General features: G+C 43.4%; 1 pseudogene; it reads left to right on the plus strand.

The window, feature by feature from the left end:
• Positions 1 to 20,081, plus strand: part of LOC119382609 (copper-transporting ATPase 1-like) — a 65,540-nt pseudogene extending 45,459 nt beyond the window's left edge.
• The last annotated feature ends 1,041 nt before the right edge of the window (positions 20,082 to 21,122 follow it).

Raw genomic sequence — 21,122 nt, forward strand, 5'->3', positions numbered from 1 at the left:
CACAGGGGCACTTCTGATGTTTTACTGCTTCAGGACTGTAGTGGGAGAGTCATAACTGCAGGTTAACCTGATATGCTTGGCTTCCACAGAACACTTGTCCATCCATGTTGGCAGCAGCACTGTTCTCATTGGCAACAGGGAATGGATGCATCGCAATGGCATTGCAGTCGACATCGAAGTGAGCAAACTCATGGAGCAGCACGAAGAGAAGGGCCAGACAGCAGTACTCTGTGCCATCGATGGTAATCATTCTGTTGGCTTATCAGTCATGCTGTCTTGTGCGCAATGTTTTTTGCTTATGCCCGTAACAGCTGATGTGCTCTGAAGCGTACAAATGTGAGCTTCACATTTCATTAGGTGTCCTAATGTGTGCATTTGGGGCTGCACTCATTGGGTTGTAGGGTTCATACAACAGACATGCATTGACAGTGCACATTTTGTTGTCTTCCTGACTGTATAAGCTGATTATTTGATGCAGCAGCACACAACATATACAATCACACACACATAAAATGATACAAACACAAGCGCCCAGCGCTTGTGCTTGTGTCATTTTATGTGTGCGTGATTGTATCCTTTGTGCACTGCTTCATCAAATATCATAGCTCATTAACTAGCCCATCACTACATATTAAGTAAGCTGATGTGTTCCGAGCACTGGCTGCCTCTCTTGGTGCTGTTGTTAGTTCATGTCCGTCTGCCTCTTTGTCCCTTGCCTCTATTCTCTACAGTTGAAATCCGCAATAACGAAATCGGCGGGGAAAGCACAAAATTTCGCTCTTGCGGGAATTTTGTTGGCGCGAGAACGCGGCAGAAAACACATGGAATTGGCAAAAAACACATTTTATTTCTAAAAGTCAGTAAGTCTGCTTTGGCGGGCCTTACCATGCAGCAATTTCATGCCTCTCGATCGGGAATCTCGTTTGCCACGGCACAAAGTTCGCCCCATGCACTGGTCAGTGACGGCGGCACTGCGCTGTCACCAGTACCGTCATCAAGTGCGCCTACAGGCGAACCTTCTTCCGGCTCTGCTGAATCAGCGTGGATCAGCGCAGAATCGTGGACAGCGAGCTGCACGCAACGCCGAATTATTCGGCGATGTCCATTTTTTTCCTGCCCTTTTCCACCTCACTGATGATTGCAACCTTATCTTCCAGCGTGATGAACTTCCGCTTTTTCGTTGGAGGCGGCATCTTCGCAGGCAGCGAAATCGGATGAAGCAGTCGCAACACACAATTCACGTTGCACCAAGCGACCAAGCAAACGCTCCACAAATGGCTCCACACACGCGACCATGTGCGCGCAAAGCCGACAAAGCTAAGTAAAGAGTAGGGGTGTGCGAATATTCGAAATTTCGAATATTTTTCGAATAGTGTTTGCTATTCGATTCGATTCGCACTGAAATTTTACTAATCGAACTATTCGAACTTCCCATAGACAAATGCAGTCAACGTCCGGTTGAAAGTGACCCCTTCAGATTTTCAATATGCTTCACCTGATTACACTGTCGTATTGCGGCAAAGCTGCCTTTCAAGCCCCGAAGAGACAAAGTCCGGTTGGAAGTGATCCCTAGATTTTCAATATGCTTCACCTCATCACACCCCCGTATTGCGGCAAAGCTGCCTTTCAAGCTCCGTTACGGTCGCACTTAGCCAAGAGACAGTCAACGTCCGTTTGGAAGTGGTCCCTAGATTTTCAATATGCTTCACCTGATCAGAAGCCCGTATTGCGGCAAAGCTGCCTTTCAAGCTCCGCTACGGTCGCAAATGTACTCAAGAAAACGCTGGTTCCAATATGGAGATGAAAAATGTGGCAGAGTTGGGGGCTCAATTAATGCTGTTTTGGACCTGAAATTTGGGCAGGAAGTCCGAAAAATCGGACACCGAAGCTTTTTAGCATCCAAAATTTCAGATGTTCTTATATATTGACGTCTACGAGGCAGATTTGGAATTCCGGACTTGAAGGGGGCACACCCTTGTCTGCCACACCAGTTGGCCTTCCACAGAAGTTGAAAGAGGAGGAGAGGCTGAGGAAATGGCATCTCTGCCTATCACGTGTAAAGTGTTGTCGGCAACACTTTGGTTGCACCAAATCACGTACATAAATACAATTCGGCATCTACATTGCCTCATTCTTGATAAGAAAGACAACTATGAAATATGACCCCACCAGCGCTTCATCAACCTAGCAAAAAGAAACACTTTCATGTTGCTATCTCACAAGAACATACTTAGGGATTCTCTGCAACTTTTTCTGTAATTTCACTTCGAAATATTCGAAAAATGTTTGAGAAATATTCGAAAATTATTCGAAATTATTCGATTCGATTCGCACTCAATATTTATTATTCGAATTCGCTTCGCACCCAAAATTTTGCTATTCGCACAGCTCTAGTAAAGAGCCAATCCAACGAACGAAACTCATGAGGAATGTGGATTTGGCTACGTAGTCCGCGATAATGAGCAAGTGTTTCGGCAAGCCATCATCATCATCATTGTCGCCAGCTTTGTTTTTTTGTAAACAATGATGGCGGCTGCTTCTCAAGTGCGCTGTAGCGATAGTTTTGCACAATTTAAGTGTAGCATGAATGCATTAGAGCAGTTTTGGAATGTAGTTAATGTTGCGAGAGTCGATTATTTGAGCACTAGTGCTTCAAAAATTTCGTTAATGAGGGACTGCCGTATGAATATCTTTCGTAGTCGCGAGTTACGAAATGCATTGACTCCTATGGGCGTTCGCCGGTGCTCCGAAGATATTTCGTTGCGGTGAGAATTTCGTTCCCTCGGGATTTCGTTATCGCGGGTTTCGACAGTATACAGTTATTACCACATTTGCTATCTTTAGTCTTTCCATTGCACTTGGCCAATTTCACCGCTTTCTCAAACATACCTGGCTGCTTGTTTCATTTCACTCTTATTATCGCTGCTTCTTCTTTTTGTCTGTTTTCTAACTCATATCCACAAACGTAGTACACAATTTCATACATGAAGGGGTTTCTAATTTCTGGCTAGTGTTGTAAAAACTAAAATAAATCTTCATGAGACTGCTGAACTGCTTACCACTCTATATAGTTAGCAAAGAACCATACGGGATAAACTTCTCTTCCCTTTTTTTTCGTTTGACAGGAGTGCTGGTCTGCATGCTGGCAGTTGCTGACACTGTCAAGCCTGAAGCCAACTTGACAGTTTACACATTGAAGAAAATGGGCCACGATGTTATTCTCCTCACAGGCGACAACAAGCGCACTGCAGCTTCGATAGCTCGTCAGGTGTGGGCAGCCGCATGGCTGTTTCTCTGATCACTTGCAGTTACCATTCTTGCGCTGGTAGTTCATTATACTGCACTTGTATTTTTTCAATGTGTCTTTTTTATATTAATCTGCTTAGTCTGCATGTGTATTAGAGCTAGTACGCTACAGTGCATGCTTCTGCTGATAATTAGTGGTGCTTTGCTCTACGTTTCGAATTTAATAACAGCAAACTTTAGATTTTACAAAAATGATGGTGTTTCTCAGAATTGTGAGACACTGCATTGGGCCTTAACTTTTGTCATTGACGCAAATTAGCGTGTCCCTTGGCTCTATTTAATAAGGTTGTGATTCAGCCCACATTACAACAGCCTGTGTTGTTTTGTATTTTGCCTGGACAACCATGCTGGTTCCTCGCATCGTTTCCAGGTTGGAATCAAACATGTCTATTCGGAAGTGCTCCCGTCACATAAGGTGATGATGATCCGAAGGCTTCAAGAGCAGGGACGACGTGTTGCCATGGTGGGAGACGGCATCAACGACTCCCCAGCCCTGGCTCAAGCTGACATTGGCATTGCCATTGCTAATGGCACCGACGTTGCAGTTGAGGCTGCCGATGTTGTCCTTGTTCGTGTGAGTACTGACCATTCGTAAAGACGCATGTTTACTATTGTACAGTATATTACTTCGTTTTCCACTTACAAGATGCTTAAAGGGGCCTTAATCTTTAATGAGGCAGCCACTTCAATGGCTTAATTACAAGTTGCTTATAAACCGTGTAATTCTTATTTGAAGTGATGCTTTTGTGATTCGCTTGATGTGCACAGTTTGTAATAGAAAGGAACACAAAAGAAAAACAAATACCCTTGTAATAGAAAGTTACTATTCTAGCTAACCAAGCTTCAAGAAGATGCTTGGTTAGCCAGAAACATGCAAAAATAAAATGCAACTGGGGACACCACAATGCCTTGAAGTTTCATACCAACTTGCTGTGGCATCAAAGCTTTTGACTCCTAGAGCCTGCATATACTTAATTCTTTATTGGTAAATATGAAATAAATTGTGTTCTATGGGAATTGGAGACCTAACATGGTAAGTTTCAGGAAATCTTACTGAGCCAGCTAGGCCAAAATACAAACAGAAAGCGATATTAAAATTGGGGCAAAATCTGAAAATGAAACATTGACCTCAGTTTTCTTTGCAGTAAAGCAATTATGACAAAATTGATAATGATAGAGTTCTCAAACAGTAATTTATTGGTATAAACTGATTTATTGTTTCACTTTAGTATTCTTTTAAGTTGTCATTCAGGTTTTGTAGGTTTGTTATGTGATCATCCTGTTTCAGAATGACCTCCTTGATGTTGTCGGTGCCATAGCCCTCTCCAGAGCCACTGTAAAAAAGATACGCCTCAATTTTTTCTTTGCCACTGTCTACAACCTTGTTGGAATTCCACTGGCAGCTGGTACGTACCCTTCTAGGTCTCTTTCACGTATTTGTGCTCATTTTCACTCATTGCTTTGATTTGGCAGCAGTCAATAACTGCTTTCTTAAAGGGACACTAAAGGCAAATAACAATTTATGTCAGAGTGAAAGCCCAATGTATGACAACTTCTAAAATGGCAATATTATCAACAGCAGTGCCCTACTTACCGAGAAATTAAGCTAAATGTATCACATGATGAGCGCCACAATTGGGACATTTTCGAAGTGATCCCGGTGGCGTATGGAAGTCGGCCTACAATAAATCACTAGTAATCAAACTAGCAGCAGTAAAAAAAGAACATTCCGAGCATCAAAAGAATTAATAAAATGCTGTTTGTTCGTTTCCGCTTGATTCATAGAAGACAAAACCTCCGTGGCGTTGCCATGGGGAACGGCGCGCGTGGTTCAAAGGTTCCATTTTCGCCGAACTGCGCCCGCCCGTCTCAGTGGTAGTTTCAGGATCGCCTACTGCCGTGCGTGTTTTGCGCGCTCGTGAAAGTCGCTCTGACAGAAAGTTCGACAAAATGCCGCATGCGTGTGATATTGCCGGACGCCCGAATGGTGCACAACGCCAGTGCTGCAACAAGGAAACCAGTGTGTCTTTTCACTGGGTGCTGCGGAATGAACCCTTACGCTCGAAGTGGCTTAGTGTCATGCCATTGTGCCAGTGTGCTAAACAGTCAAAACCTCTGCGTGTGTGCTCGCTGCACTTTCGTACTGAGGATTACGAGACCAACTGCAACTTGGTGAAGGCTTTGAATGTGCCCATCCGAGCAAGTCTTTGCCGCCGTTGTTGCTACTGTGGCTCCCGCTACTTCCGCTCGGCTGCTACTAGTGTCGGCGGCCGCGCAGTAAAAGCGGGCAACGTTGGGCACGGCAGCAGTGACGTATGAAAGTCGTATTTTCCGGCGGGAGATTTGAAGCGCGCTAACGCGATGCGGACCACTAAAAACGTGATTTTATTTCAAAATAAGCACTTCCTTGGCACAAAAGCAGCACTACGAGGTTTCTGGACCGCTATTTCAACAATCAACGTCGACTTAATATTTGCCTTTAGTGTCCCTTTAATGTTAAGGACATACACAGGCAGAGTTTCATTGTCCAGGGTTTGTATCAAAACAGTTGGCTTCTGATGATTTGACCTTGGCAATGCAGAAAAAAACTGTTTACGATTCGCTTTCAATTCGAATTCAGGAAAATTGGGGCATACACGAGACTTTCAAACATGGCACAAACAACAGCTGTATTAAATTTGCCAATTCCAATGAACAAAACTCGGCCACTCTGTCGGTTGTTCACAGTCTTTACCTTGCCATTTCTTGCCTGTGCCAAATGTACTCACCTTAGTTACCTCTATGAATTATCTTCATACTTGCAATAATCAGTTTCTATGCAGAAAGATGTGTACATCCATCTTACAGCAGAGCTGTTATGCTAGAGTTTCGCTGTGTGTCGTAGAAAAAAAACTATCATCATCATGAACCGGCACGCACTCTCTTTGTCGTCTTCTTCCTCTTCTGCTTTGCTACCAGAACACGTGCGCCGATTTGTCCAGCGTGAGATGGAGTAACTCTGATGGGCGAGAGAACGAGTACAGAGAGAGCGAAAGAGAGAGAGAAATTCTTGACAAAAAAAATTTCTTGGTGAGGCAAGATTCGAACCCGTGTACCCACGATCCGAAGGCAAGCATCGTAACCACTCTGCTATCCAAGCACGCTAACAGAGCATAGCATAGCCTTGTACAGATAGTATAGTATAGCAAGGGGGTGGGAAAGGAAAGTGAAGGTGAGGGGGAGAGAAAGGAGGTGGGGAGAACGAGTTTGGAGAGAGAGAGAGAGAAAGAAAGCTATAGAAAGAATGAGACAGCGAGAAAAAGATAGAAGGCGAGAGAATGTCTATAGGGAGCGAGATAAAGAAAGAGAAAAATAGAGAGAAAGGGAGAAAAGATAGAAAGACAGAGAAAGAAATAGATAGAGATAGAAAGAAACAGACACTAAAAAGAGTAGAGAAAAAAAGACTGAAACCATAGCCATGTATAGTATAGTGATGCGAGGGGTGGGAAAGAGAGAGGTGAGAGTGTAAAAGCGCAGCCAAGCCTGGACCGGCTAGGTGCCCACCAGCTCTGCTGTGACCAAGCCTTGTGCGACTTAGTAGAAGCTATGCAAATTTTTTCATTCATAGCACTACATTTTCTTACTTTGCTCCGCGCTTTCTTTGGATACGTGACACCCAGTAACTGCATCCTTCACACAGCAGGTCGACCTGACAACTAAGCACAAATGATTTTGTCACCACCAATCACCTCACAAGAAAAAATGCATGCCGTTGTGTTGCTTGCTAGCTTTGTTTATTGTGCCAACCTTGCATTAGTGAAAAAAGTGAAAAACAGAAGCGTAAAAATGAGGTACATCCCACTGGTGTGATCTCTTGTGCAAATGCGATTGTCGATCACACATGTGACTTGCTGTGCAGGTGTTTTCATGCCCTATGGTCTCGTCCTCAAGCCTTGGATGGGATCTCTAGCCATGGCCATGTCAAGTGTCTCAGTAGTTTCGTTTTCACTCATGCTCAAGCTGTAAGTTGCTGCGGCATCACATGGCTTACCTTATCAGGGTCATTTTTAAATTTAACTCTTGGAAGCGTGTTGTGTATATGATTACTACAAGCAGAGTTTTGCACACCTTACAGGAGACCAACTGGAGATACAGTAAAACCTCGTTAATTCGAAGGCCTCGGGACCGAGAAAAATATCCCAATTAAGCGGGATTCCCAATTATCCGAAACAACGCGAAATCAAAGAAATCAGCCAGAAAACGTGATGTACGGAAGTCACACCTTTATTGTGGCAAGTCAGCCTACTTGGAGAAAAATTCCTCCATGCGTGACTGACACGTTTGGTAGTTCCCAGCACTGAAAGTCATATTTTCCAGCCTGTCAATGAGGCGCAGCATCTCAGCCTCGCCGCCGTTGCACTCGACGAAGCTGCGCACAACACTCAAGGCATCGATGACATCCGCCAAAGGGGGGTGCTCGGGAGGGCTCGTCATCGCTGTCAACATTAGAGGCCGAATCGGTCGATCTCGCAGCTATCTCGCTGTCGATGTCGGCGTAACACGTCTGCACTGTGCACTCGACATTTGCGTACTCGGAGAATCCGATTGGAGTGCACTCCTCGTCCGCGTGCAAAGCCTCATATCGAGCGCAGAGAGTCTCCCCTTCTTCATCAAACGGGCAAGTGACAGCGGTGACAGCAAACTCAGCGGAGGTTGCCTCTTCTTTCACAAAACTGGCGTGCTCAAAACACCGTCGAATAACGGTGGCCTCCACCTGCCTCCATGCGTGAACAATGAGGCAAATACCACCGAGGAGGTCAATGTTATACTCCTTTCCGTTGTCATAGCAAAGGAGCATTCGCTTCAACAGATTGTAGCGATATATTTTCCTGGTATGGTGTATGACGCCCTGGTCCATCGGCTGCGATAGCGACGTCGTGTTCGGGGGTAGAAAGACCAGCCTGATTGCCTGCAGGTTCTGAATGTCGCCGTGAGCTGGGCAATTATCGACGACGAACAAAACGCTGCGCCCTGCGGCCGCAAACTTGCGGTCAAGGTGCCGCACGTATTCTTCAAAGAGTGCAGCCGTCATCCAAGCTTTCTTGTTGTTTTTATAGATCAGGTCATCCTTAGATGGCAGTCGTGCATTTTTGAAACAACGAGGCTTTTCTGTCTTCCCAATAACAAGCAGTAGCAGCTTGTGCTCACCGCACATGCTTGCACCAAACAAAACAGTGATTCTATCTTTGTTCTGTTTCCGCCCCTTAATGTCTGCCTCCTTCAAAGCGAACGTCTTCGTAGGCAACATTTTGTAGAACAGAGCAGCTTCATCAAGGTTGTAAACATCTGCTGCTTCGTACTTGGCGAGTAGTGGAGCCAAGGTGTGCTGCTTCCAGCCGTCGACAACAGACTGATCCGCGCTGCCACTCTCGCCACAAACAGTCACGAATGTCAGGTTGTTGCGCTCCTTAAATCGGCAAAACCATCCATTGCTGCATTTAAACTCGGAATGTCCAAGTTGCAGCGCCAGCTGGTTGGCCTTCTCACGCAATATGGTCCCATTCACAGGAAGGTGTGCTGCGTTGGCTTTCTGCAGCCAGTCGATCAGAGCTGCTTCAACGTCGGCATACGTAGGCGGGCGTACTCGTGTACGCTTTGACGAGTGCGTCTTGCTGTAAGCATCGAGAATTTTCTCCTTATTCTTGATGATGTTGCACAGCGTTGACAGAGGCACGTGGTGCTTTTCGGCGAGAGCCGTTTTCGACGCCGTCGACTTGCTGGCCTCTTCAATTAAGCACACCTTTTCGTGCAGGGACAAGCTCTTGTACTTCGGCATCTTCCTTCCAAGCACACCTCAATCAACTAATTCACAGGGAAGACACTCAAGCGGAGACAGGAGACAAATGGAGCATTCGCGCCGAATCGCACAATGCTCGCCAGCCAACATCCAAATGGCACAAAGACTCCACAAAACATTCACTTCGCTAGAGTGGCTAACATCGCTGTTGAGATGATGATGATCATGATCGCAACCGCAAGCATCGCCGCCTGGCAATTGCTAAAACATGGCGTCTACGACGTATTTCCGGTAAAAAAAAAACATGGCCTTCGAGATCCGTACATCAAAAAAAAAAAAAAAAATGCATGTTTTAGTTACAGCCTCCGAGATTCGCAACACCCTTTGCATATCTTGGAAGTCGCGGCCAAGTGTGCCAATTAACCGGGAAGTCGCAGACTGGCCGCACCAATTATCCGGTTAAATTTACATGTAAAAATTTGGGACCGCGCAAATAATACAAATTATCCGGGATTCCCAATTAACCGAGTACAAATTACCGAGGTTTTACTGTACTATCAGATCTGTCAAAGATGATGCAGTAGTGTTTGAGGCTGTCCGTTGAACTGTGACTGTTGTTTGTTTATATAATTATTTTAAAAAAAACGAAAGGCCCTCATGATGAGGGTATTACATGGGGGACAGGCATCGGCTACCTGTTACGCATTTCAAAAGTTGAAACAAAGGTACAAAGCAAATGGAGTGAAACAATGTACAATATTCATTTTCAAACAGATAACAAACACAGTGATTCCACTCCTGCGCCAACTGCGCCAAAGTGCGCCAAATTGTATTTGCTGCGCCATCCTGATAATATCGACGAAATTTGCGCCAAACTGCGCCAAAGTCTCGGGTTTGGGGGCGTCTATCACCGGCAATCGCACCGCCGGCGCGTCAGAACATGTGCAGCTCGATGTTGGGGCTGCCAATAAAGTCGCAATCATGGACCAAGAATTATTCCGCTGAATAAATAGCGCTCGCGCGTGCGTTCCGAGTAAGCCACGATGTCATGCACGGTGCCGACGCAGCTTCTGTTCTGCAAGTCGGCTCGACAGCAAAAACGCGCTCTCCGCAGATGCTCGTGACGTCTAGGCCTATCGGTAGCGAGAAAGTGCGACGGAGATTCATCGGCGGACGTCGTCTGTTCCAGAAACGCTGCTGATAGCTCGTATCAAGCGTCGCACGGCACGTAAGGAAAGTAATGCTCAGTAATGACTACATGAGTGCCGCTAAAATGTCTGTCACTTCTGTTTCCGGACATCGCGGAATGAAATCTGGAATCGCTCGCAGTAGATATATGGGGCAATATCGAATTTTCCTTGCTTCGCGTTTATGGAAGAGCACGCGAATGGTGGAAACGCGTTGACACTTTTCCTCAGATATACTTTATCCATGCATCTTCATCCAGAACAGCTTTTTCGTAATTCCTTCCGCCAGCACGTCCGAGTTTGTAATCACTCTGCGGTAAATACCCCCTAAAAGGCCCTGCCCTTTCGAGCTCACGTGCTAGAGTTCCAATTCGAATTTTTTGCTTGCTTTTTTAAAAATGTCATCTCATTAGTAAAAACATATCTCCTGGTCGGAGCAGCGGAAAATGCGCAGCTGTCAGTAGCGGGCCCGTCGCTGACGGCCCACAGTGAAGCGGCTACGCCATGTTACACGTCCGCCCCTCGCTTTCGGGGGTATAGCTAACAGTTAAAGAAACTCAGTTTCGCTTAAGAGCGAAGCAATGAATGAGATACCAAAAAATTTGTATTGTGAAACGAAGTAAGACTAGCAGCTAACTCTTTTGGATCCGATCTCGCGAACTCGACAAAACGCTGGTTTAAGCGAATATGGCCCCTCCAGGAACCGAAGCGTTTTCTTGCTCTGAGTTCTCTAAACGCGAAGGAAGCGTTGAGAGCACAGCAAGTTTACGAGCCGTCTCCTGATGCCTCGAGATAGCGCGCGCGCAAGCGACTGCGCCCTTCGAACGATGCGCCCCCCCCCCTTCCGCTCCCCTGGCGTCCCTTCATACTTCTTACGAAAGACGGGCAGGGCGTTTCCTCTCTGTTTGATGAGCAATCGACGGCAGGCCCGCACGCGGGAAGATGTTATCTCATGCGCTGTCCGTGCAGCGGAGACAGACGGCCGGCTAGTTTAATCTCCGCTTCAGCCGCGTTCGTCGCCAGCGCTCGCGAGCTTTTACCCGCGGCTAGAATGCGCGTGGTGATGTTATTATTTTGGACTTTATACGGAAAATTACGGCAACAGCGACGGCAAAAATCCGCCGAGAGTGTCCATATAATTGCTATCGCAAGGGTCAATGTACGGGGCAGATTTTGTGCCCCCCCCCCCTCTTAGGTGATTGAGGGGGGGGGGGGCAGCCCCCCTGCCCCCCTGTGTGCACGCCTATGCTCCTGAGTTGATTTTTCTATGAGATTTGCAATGAATCGAAATATTTCTAGCCTTCATAAGAGCCCCATAATAATACTCAGGTGCTTGAATGTTAATGCAATATGCTTCTGTATTGCACTCCAGGATGTAAAATTCGCTGCTCCAAAGTGCTCCCAGATGCAAAGTTATCTGCTCCAAAGTGCTCCAAGATGAAAATTTTGCTGCTCCAAAGTGCTCCAAAAGGGAAATTTTGCTGCTCCAAAAATTGCTCCAGAACAGAAGTCCTCGGTAGCATCACTGCAAACATGAAACAGCAGCCGAAGTCACCAGAAAAGCACAGCGAAGAACAAAAGAAGAAAAAGAAAAATTTAAATATTAAGATTAGGTAACAAGTTGTTTGTGAATAAGGTCTTGAAATTTACTAAGGTTGTGTTCTGTAGCAATGTCTGATGGCAGTGCGTTTCATTCGGTTATTGTGCGCGGAAAGAATGAATGTGCATAATTGGAAGACTGGTAGTTTATGCCTTTGACTTTATACGTATGATCACGACGTGGGAAGATAACTAGCGGTGACTGAAAGAATTCATCGTGAAGTGAAGGATAATGATAAAGTTCATGGAATGGTGATAACCGGAAAATTTTACAGCAAAGTGCTAGGCTGTCTAACTCAGGTTTTTTTCCTTTAACGAGGTGATGCTAGTGTAACGTGAATAATCAGAAAAGATGAATCACGCAGCACAGTTCGTCAAGGCTTCTATGTTATTGATGATACTTGTTCATGGTCCCAGATGGCAGATGCATATTCTAATTTTGGATGGAGTAACGTGATGTATGCTAGTTTCTTAACGTGCACTGGGGCTTCTTTTAAGTTATGTTTGAGGAGTCCAAGAATGCGGTTAACAGAGGTGAGGGTAATACTGATGTGGTTAATCCATGATAAGTTTGACTGGGGATTGATGCCAAGGTATTTGTAAGTTGTTGCAAGTTCTACAGTGCTCTTATCAAGGGAGTAGGGGGTTGGTATGCGTTGCTTATTAGTAAATGCGATGAGCTTAGTTTTGGAAATACTATTTAATGGCATTAGCTAGTCTGAACACCATGCCCTTATTGCGTCTAAATCAGTCTCTAATAATTGACTAGCAGTGTTACATGTTGCACGTCTATAAAGCACACAATCATTGGCAAATAATTTAATTTGTGACGTCACGGAAATGGGCAGATCATTAATATATATTAAAAAAGGGAAAGGTCCAAGCACGCTGCCCTGTGGAACTCTAGATGATACATCAGCACAATATCATAATATCATCATATATTACACTTTCATACTAATGACTGAACAGTGAAAAGGTGTATTTTGCAAAGGTGTGCCCACCATCTTTTGTTGGCTTGTAATTGTTTTCTTGTTTTTCTGAGCGTAAACAAATTCTTTTCATTTTTTTCTTATCATAATTTGAAGGTGCAGCGCTTTCCTAAGTGTATTTTGTTAAAACACTGTCTTGCCAGAAAATTACTATTCTTTATCGAGAATGTTGCACCTTGTCTCACTGAATGTTATTGCCCCAAATTGGTTGTATGCTGCAGCCACGTTATATAAATGGTTTTAGTGGCATTTACAGAGAGAGTGTTACGGAGGATAACTTTAAAGGTGAGATGCTTGAATATAAACGGGTAAATTATGGGGAAAATTGGAAAAATTGTGGACTGTGAATCCCACGTTATGGATTTCAGCCAGGTTAGTGGACGGGAAAGCTATGCTACTAAGCTATGAGGAGTGATGCATACTCACGAAAGCTTGTTAATTATGTGACTTCTCATTAGCTTTAAGAAACCAAGACGGGCCACCCTGGAAACACCTCAGTACCTCTCGGAGCTTCAGCGGCAGGGAAACTTTCGTGGTTCCAACTATGATGACCTGTCACTCCACTGCGGTCTGGACGATGTGCCTGCCAGGAATGATGCCCAGATCAAGTCTTCCCTTCGTAGCTCGACGTTCGCCATATTTTTCAGCAGTCTGCGAGACAAAGCCGAAAAGACAAAGCCAGGGCATCTTCTCGGTCAGGACGATGAGAACATAGACATTGGCTTGTAGATTGAACTAGAGCCCAACTGCTACTGCAATGCTTGCTTCTCCGCAACCATCTCAACATGATAGTGGCCAGATTGAAGCATGATCCGTCGATTACAAGCTGGCCCAGCTTGACGACCGACTACCTTGCAGCTGCACACGAAGTGGCGCGTTGTTGATGGTACATGTTTATTCTACTGTCCCTACCTGGCACAGTTAGAAGGACTGAGTTACCTCCCCTCAAAAGTGTCATTGATGGCATTTCGCTGCTCTTTTCGAGCTGCCATTCACGCATTCCTGGCTGCCAGCCTCTTTATGGAGAACAGTTCATTTGCTCAAGGCTGCTACTGTGGTACAGCACATGAGCATGAGGACAAAATTTTTTATGACAAGTTTCAGAGCCAAGCAGACTGGCTTTCGAAATTAATGAGTATGATTCTTGCTTCTGTGCCACTTCCATGGCCTGGTTGCCTAATCAGGAATTAACATGGGACATTGGAATGTACAAATGTAGTGCATTGATTGTACTGCAGGAAGCATTTAAGGCACGAAACAAACTGAACTGTTTCCTAAAGGGAAATTCTGTGATGATTTGTTACTAGCGTAATTACCAGTGTATTGTGTGGACGACGTGTGGTTATTTGAAGGAGTTAGCAGGCATGATTACTTATGGATGCAAAACCATATCTTGAGATTACAGCAACCTGTCCTTGAAAGAGTTGAGACATTGTTTTGTTTCTCGGCTCCCGTGTATTCCGTGAATATATGCTCTCACAGATGAAAATGTGAGGAATGGCAGATTGTATGGGAATGGTGGGATGTGTTGTATCATAACATGCAGAAAGCAGTTGCAAAAGCATTGCTTTGTCACATGTGAAACGACGTGCCAAAATGAGATTAAGTACATCGAGTGCACAGTCAACTCATGAAAATTCTAACTTCATTAAATTTGCATTTATTTCAAACGAAACTGAAACCTTTTGTTGTCCTGATGTGGTATCATTGCATTCTGAAGCTACGAAGTTCGAAAAGGCTTTTATTGCGTGCAGGTTTCATGCAGCACATCTTCAACTGTGCGAGTAAATCCTTACAATCGCTTTTTAGGGCTCTCTTGAGTGCCTTGACAAAGTTTTACTCATCTAAGCACAGCAGAAAGGTCTACGATATCACACAGATGATCTGTGCTTTCCTGTTCTATTGGCATCGACCACCGTACTTGTAGATTAGATCCTCATGGTGATCACAGGGATCAGGTTTTGTTTTACTTCCATGAACGGATAGTGTGAAGGCTAATGGCTGGATTTCTTTTGTCAGCTCAATCCCTTAGTTGTCAGAAACAACCAGCACTAGCCTAGGAAGAGCAAGAGCTAAGGAGTAAAGTGGCAGAAAAGCTAAATGATAGAGATAAGAAAAAGAAAACCGAGGCATGCTTCTTTCTGTCTCTACTCTAAGCATGTTAAATGGCATGAGAATACAAGTGCCTGTGTACTAACATTGTATGTCTACATTTACATATGTCTAGATCTATACATACATCTACATTTACATGTTTATATCTATATTTGTATGTCTATATTTGTTTGCATAAACTCGTAATTTAGTTCGGATCCCAGTTTTGTTAAGCCTCACACCACTCAAGCAAAGGTGTCTGGTTTGAAGGATGTTGAGTTAACATGAGTTGACTGTAACTCGGATGATTTGGTATGCAGTTAACTCTGTGAAGCTGGAGGGGACGTATACTAGTCTTCGTATCACTGCACAACTGCCATGTCTCAAGTATAAAATTGCTTTTGTTTGTTTTGTCGAGTGGACCGCTATAACATTGTTTTGACGTTACTGCTTTACAACATAGTATTTTTTAAGCTACCTTTTATCAGGCAACCATATACATGCCTGGCTAACTTACAGTTCGTGCTTTTTGTGAGCTTGAAGATTGTTAATTTGTTACTCTTATCGCACAAAATGAGCACAAATGCTGTGAGGTAATGTTTCCAATATTTTTATATGTCGTCTCATTGTAGGTTCGGTTGTCAAGTGTGGTTTACACGTAATATTTTGCGTGTGAAACAGCTGCCGTATGAACTGGCCGCAGTGTTAGGTTTACATAACAGGCTCCCATGAAATCCATGCATGAATTTCTCCTGTAGTGTCAGAATAATCTGAATGTTATATATATATTTTTATAATTTTGTGTGTGCATGGTTATGATTATAAATTGGACCTCAGTGGCTGCTGTGTATTTGTAAGATTTACGTTATGACTGCTGTAATGCATGAGCCTTTCACGGCATTATATTGTTTCCTATTTTATTTTGCACTATTGAACCTGCCACTATTTATTCCACTATTGGATTGTGTTCAATACCATTCTTAATTGTCATTTGTAATCTGGGACTAACAACTATTCACTGACATCCACTAATCCAAGCTTATAGTTGCGTGGGACTTTATCATCATTGCACTGGTATTGGCATGACAATATAAATATTTTATAACTGCTTGATATATGTGGCCGTGTGCCAAACTACCGTGCAGTGTCTTTAAAAAATCTGTGAAAACCCAAAAGCTGTGCAAAATGTTTAGCTTGACTGTGCCCAAACCCTTGTGCAGTAGACTCTCATTAAACAGAACCTGAAGGGACCAGGAAAATATGTTTCGCTTAACAGGAGTTCCGTTTACCAGGAGTTGAACAGAGGTGCAGAATTCAAGTACGAAACCAATCACATTAGAGGCAGTTGTTCCATATAAGCAGCAATGCCATTTAAAAGATTTCTGTTTACTGAGAGTCTACTGTAATTGCAGGACGTATGCAACTTCTTGTAACTGTCACGTTAAATGACTTATTCTTCACAAAAGAAAAGGGGTTACTTTTGATGCACTAGTGGGGTTCAGACATATATCTACAGGCTTTCTTTTAAATTTTAGCAACTACATTTGCTTTCATGATTTGAAATGGAATGTAGGTGTTTGACAATTAAACTAGTATTTAATAAATTAAATGAACATGATCAGAAAGGAAGAACTTGAGAAGAAAGTCCCTCCATGAATGTGAGGCTTTTGAAATGCCACTTTAATGTAGCATTTTTACACGTATAGTTTGCAAGACCTATTTAATTAAGTCTCCTATATATCCCGCTGTGCCTACAGAAAACTCATAATGAGTGTCGCTGTGTTACATTTAATTGTATTTAGGATGTCTTCAGATTTCAAAAAAGGCTTCTCAGTACATATTGAACACTGAAAGCATAAGCGCTAAAAATTGACGAGCACAAAAAGGAGAACAGACAAAAGACTGGCGCCAGTCCTTTGTCTGTTCTCCTTTTTGTGCTCGTCAATTTTTAGCGCTTATTCTTTTAGTGTTCATGGATAACCAACTAGCCCAACAGCCTGTTCTGCTACAGTACATATTGCTCTGGCTGCGATTGCATGGTATTTGAAGTTAATAGAATATGCATTTTTCTGTCGCACTTGTTTCACTAATGGGGTTTATATGCTGGCACAGAGGAAGAATATTTGAGAAGGATAATTGTGCTTTGTGGCACTGTCACATGATGTTGGACAGTCCATGAATGTTGGGACGTTTTGCATTTAAGTCCATTGTCACAGAGTTCTCTTTGTTCTCTCTTCTGTGTGGTGTTGCTATCTGTATGCATTCTCTCTCAGGTGTGTTAATACTAGTACAGAGCTTTTATTGATGTAGTAACTGTCGAGGGCTCTCAAGCCTGGTTCAGTTGAGAATATGAGGCGTTACGCTTACATTGCACAAGAAGGTAGGTAAAGAAAAATAGGAATGAAAATGTTAGAAAGAATTTGCACAGTTGTCTTGTGACTATGTCTGCTGTCTTGTAGGTACGAACCAATTGCTATACTTTATGTAGGTGCCTCTGTGGGGCAGTGTGTAAAACTGCCTTTTTGTTTGTTATGCTGTGTAAACAGACTACTAAGTGAACTCGTATTCTCCCCTTGTTTATATTCCCCTTGTCATATTCTTTCCTATAAAGTAGCGAGGAAACATCACGATAAAGTCATGTGGCAGGAGCTGAGATGGGTACCCCATGTCAGATCACCAAAAGTTCTGCCCAATTTTTTTACCGGAATGATAGGCTAGAATGCACATAGTAAAATTGTAAATATTTATGTACCACTAAGAATTACTCACGAAAACTGTGCTCAAACAGAGCAGAGTGCCAGAAATTTGTGTTGTACAAGATTCACGTCGCCCTGCAGAGTGTTCAACTTTTGTAGCTACCTTGCTAATTTAATTTTACCAGGCTCTTGTATTTCTTTTATCCCATCCATGCCTCGTGTCCTGGATGCTAGTTTTGTAGCTTGTGGTGTGCTATGCCAGACAATGAGGCTTTCCATAAGGGTGCTTGAAAGATCACTTCAACTTTTGTCTGCTTCAGATGGGCCAGAACGTTTCAGCAGTTCAATAAGTGAAGTGCTCATGAAGATTTTGTTGGGAGTGTTATTCAGTGGCAGTGCTTCTTGAATTATAGTTTAATGCCTGAAGACCTGTCTAATTGTTGACCAAGGTATGAAGCCTAGGAGTTCATAGTTATGTTTTATGTATAAATTTGTTTTCTTAATGTATTTTATTCAGTTGCTGCAATATTTTAGTGCAATGCTTTCAGTCTTATTGGAACTTCCTGATTTCCATTTTATGTGCACCCATGTGCAGTGTTTCTTATGAAGTCACATAAGAAGTAATATTGGGTGTGAGTGCTACCACTTTCACTGATGTAAAAATGATCTCTACAACAGGCCAAGATTCTGTGCCCATACAGTGCAAAACATAGTGGCTAGCAACACTGTATGAGATGCTCTGCATGTGGTCCAACTTTCCGTGACTGAAACGCTGCTGGTAAATGGTATGCCCTCACCCTATTTGCAGGATGTCTACTTTACTAAGAGAGCCTTGAAAAATGTAGATCGTTAGTTATTATCCATGTTTTGTGTTTCTGGTCGCAATAATATTACGAAGAAGAAAAAAATGTTGTGGCCAGTGAACTTTTAAAGGTGTGTTACGCCTACCTTTCTTGCACGTAAGGTTACGCCCAAAATATATTTTTCCTTGTGTGTCTGCCTACATTAATTTGTTTGCTTGTAACGCATCCTGTGATATAACAACTTGTGAACATTCAGCTGATGAGTTTTGTAGTGCGCACAATGTAAGCTTCAAGCTGCAAAGCATCACAGTGTAATGGTGCTGTTTATCACAGCATTAGTGCTTGCTTCTTTTAGGACTGCTTTCAATACTTTCATCTTAGTGGAGCACTTTTGTCTGGAAAAGGGCAGCTGAGGAGATAAAAATTTCTAATATCATAGTGTGTGCAATAGTCTGCCTATGTTTTGAAAGTTTTTAAGGGACACCAAAGGCCAATGTTAAGTCAATCTGAAATGACGGATTTGGCACATTGAAAGTTAATTTTACAAGCATTGTTGCTGCGAGCATACGAGCTTTTGTAAGTTCAAAAATTATGTACAACTATAGATACAACTGGTGCTGTCTTAGTGAAGAGTCAGTAGCACTTGTTTATGCAATCTATATTGCTAATTTTGTAGGGAACCATCTCGGCCATTTGTAATGAAGTTGACTGTGTTGTTTTGCACCACGAATATTAACCCTCGGTGGATTTTTTACTTCCTTTTTTGGTGCAATCTTCATGATATTTTCTGCGTTACGTTTGGGAGTGCAGCTTTGCCTGTATGTGGCCCTCACACTCAAAGCAGGCATGAATGCATTGCTGAGTGTATGAGATCAAAAGTGGAGTCAACTTACCTACTTAAGCAAACAGGCTCGTTGTGGGTAGTTCGAACTGTGCAGGCATTATTACAGCATGTTTCAGTCGTGATTTTCCCTTTATACAGCCACATCACGTCTTGTGAATAAGCAAAAAAATCACTTTTTCTAAAAAGCATATTTGGCACCATAGATTAATTCAATGTTTGCCTTTCGTGTCCCTTTAATGCTTGGAGCACAATGCCAAGGGTGATGTACACTTTGGGACCAATGCTGTAGATGAACACTTGACTTGATTATTTCTTCTGGAAAGCCCAATACCACAGCACTGAATCTAGTTTCCATGTCAATAACGTTGTAGTGGAGATGTGGGAGTTCCACGTAACTTTTTTTAACCCTTTGAGGGTCGAATTTTTTCCGCGAAATGAACTCCAGAAATGTGTAACATTTTATTGCTGAATTATTGAGACGATACTATTTCCGAAAAAAAAATTGTCTTAAAATTTTTTTAAGACAACCCTTTGGTGCCTCTTAGGTGATGCCGTACATGTACGGCGTAAACCCTCAAAGGGTTTAGCTAGTGGCAGGACAGTGTGTTATCTCAGCAGAGAAATGGTATTGCACGCTGCATTTACACTCTATGCTTACAGCGATGTTTCCTTGTTTGTGTGTACTGCATTGAAACCTTATTAAAAAAGTATATGTATTTGTTCATATTTATTTTGTTTTTGTGTGCTGTTTTCAGGCTTCAATAAATAAAAGTATGTGTATTTGTACCATCGTTGCTCACTATTGTGAACGCCTTATGGTCATTTGGTGGCTTCTTATAGCTGGTATACGCTATTGTTAGTCGTTAAGCAATACAATTCTGTATAAATGTGTATATTCTGTATAATTCTTAGGCTCGCAGCAGAAAATGTAAGTGCAAAAAACTGCCTACCTTTCCCTTTGGATTCCTTCAGTGCCTGCCGCTTTTCGTGTACACTCTGTCATGAGTAAGCGGTGCTCGGAGGCGATACAACGCGGCATCGAAAATGAGCGGGGACGCTCGATTGCTTCCAATTATAACTTTATTAGCAGTTGCTCCGGTAGACACAGTAAATAAATCTAAAAATCAGTTCTCCTGTACCTCAATGTTAAAGTGGCAGAGTCGTACCGGTGTTTGTACACAGGGACAGCACGACGGCGGAAATTCGCATCGAGGATCGTATATCGAAGAAGTTTTCTCGCTTGCTGTGTCGCTTCAGTGTGTTTCCGAACGCCGACTGAGGTTGGGATGGAAACTTGAGCATGTTGGTTTTCCATATTCGGGTAGAAGGCACATGAACAACACACGTAAGAACGATGTTACGTTCACAAACCTTCTTCCTGAAGACAAGGTAAACAGAATTTGGCGAACAAATTTAAGCGGCACGCGTTACTATCGTGACCTATATCTAGCAAGCCCCTACATCACAGGAGATGAAATAGCACTTTGCAGGCCCGTACCCCGGGGGGGGGGGGGGGGGGGGGCGAAATTTTTATGATACATGGTGTTTTACCGAAAATAAACAATGAAAATAGGCGTTTTTCTCAAATATTCAAGCCTTTCAGTAAGTGCCCCCCCCCCCTCCCGAAAAAAATTCCTGGCTACGGGCCTGGCACTTTGGTTGCTTTTAGCGCACACGTTGCGACCACCGCCCAGATATTAGATGCAAAGCATTTCTTGGCGAACCCAAGGTAGCCACCCTAGCCAAGGCACATTGAGCGTTTCTATCTACGCGTCTATCTAGCGATCTAACTATCAATCTATCTAGCCGCCTACGCATGGGTGCT

The sequence above is a fragment of the Rhipicephalus sanguineus genome, chromosome 2 (genome assembly GCF_013339695.2).
Source record: "Rhipicephalus sanguineus isolate Rsan-2018 chromosome 2, BIME_Rsan_1.4, whole genome shotgun sequence".
Classification (NCBI taxonomy): Eukaryota; Metazoa; Arthropoda; class Arachnida; order Ixodida; family Ixodidae; genus Rhipicephalus; species Rhipicephalus sanguineus.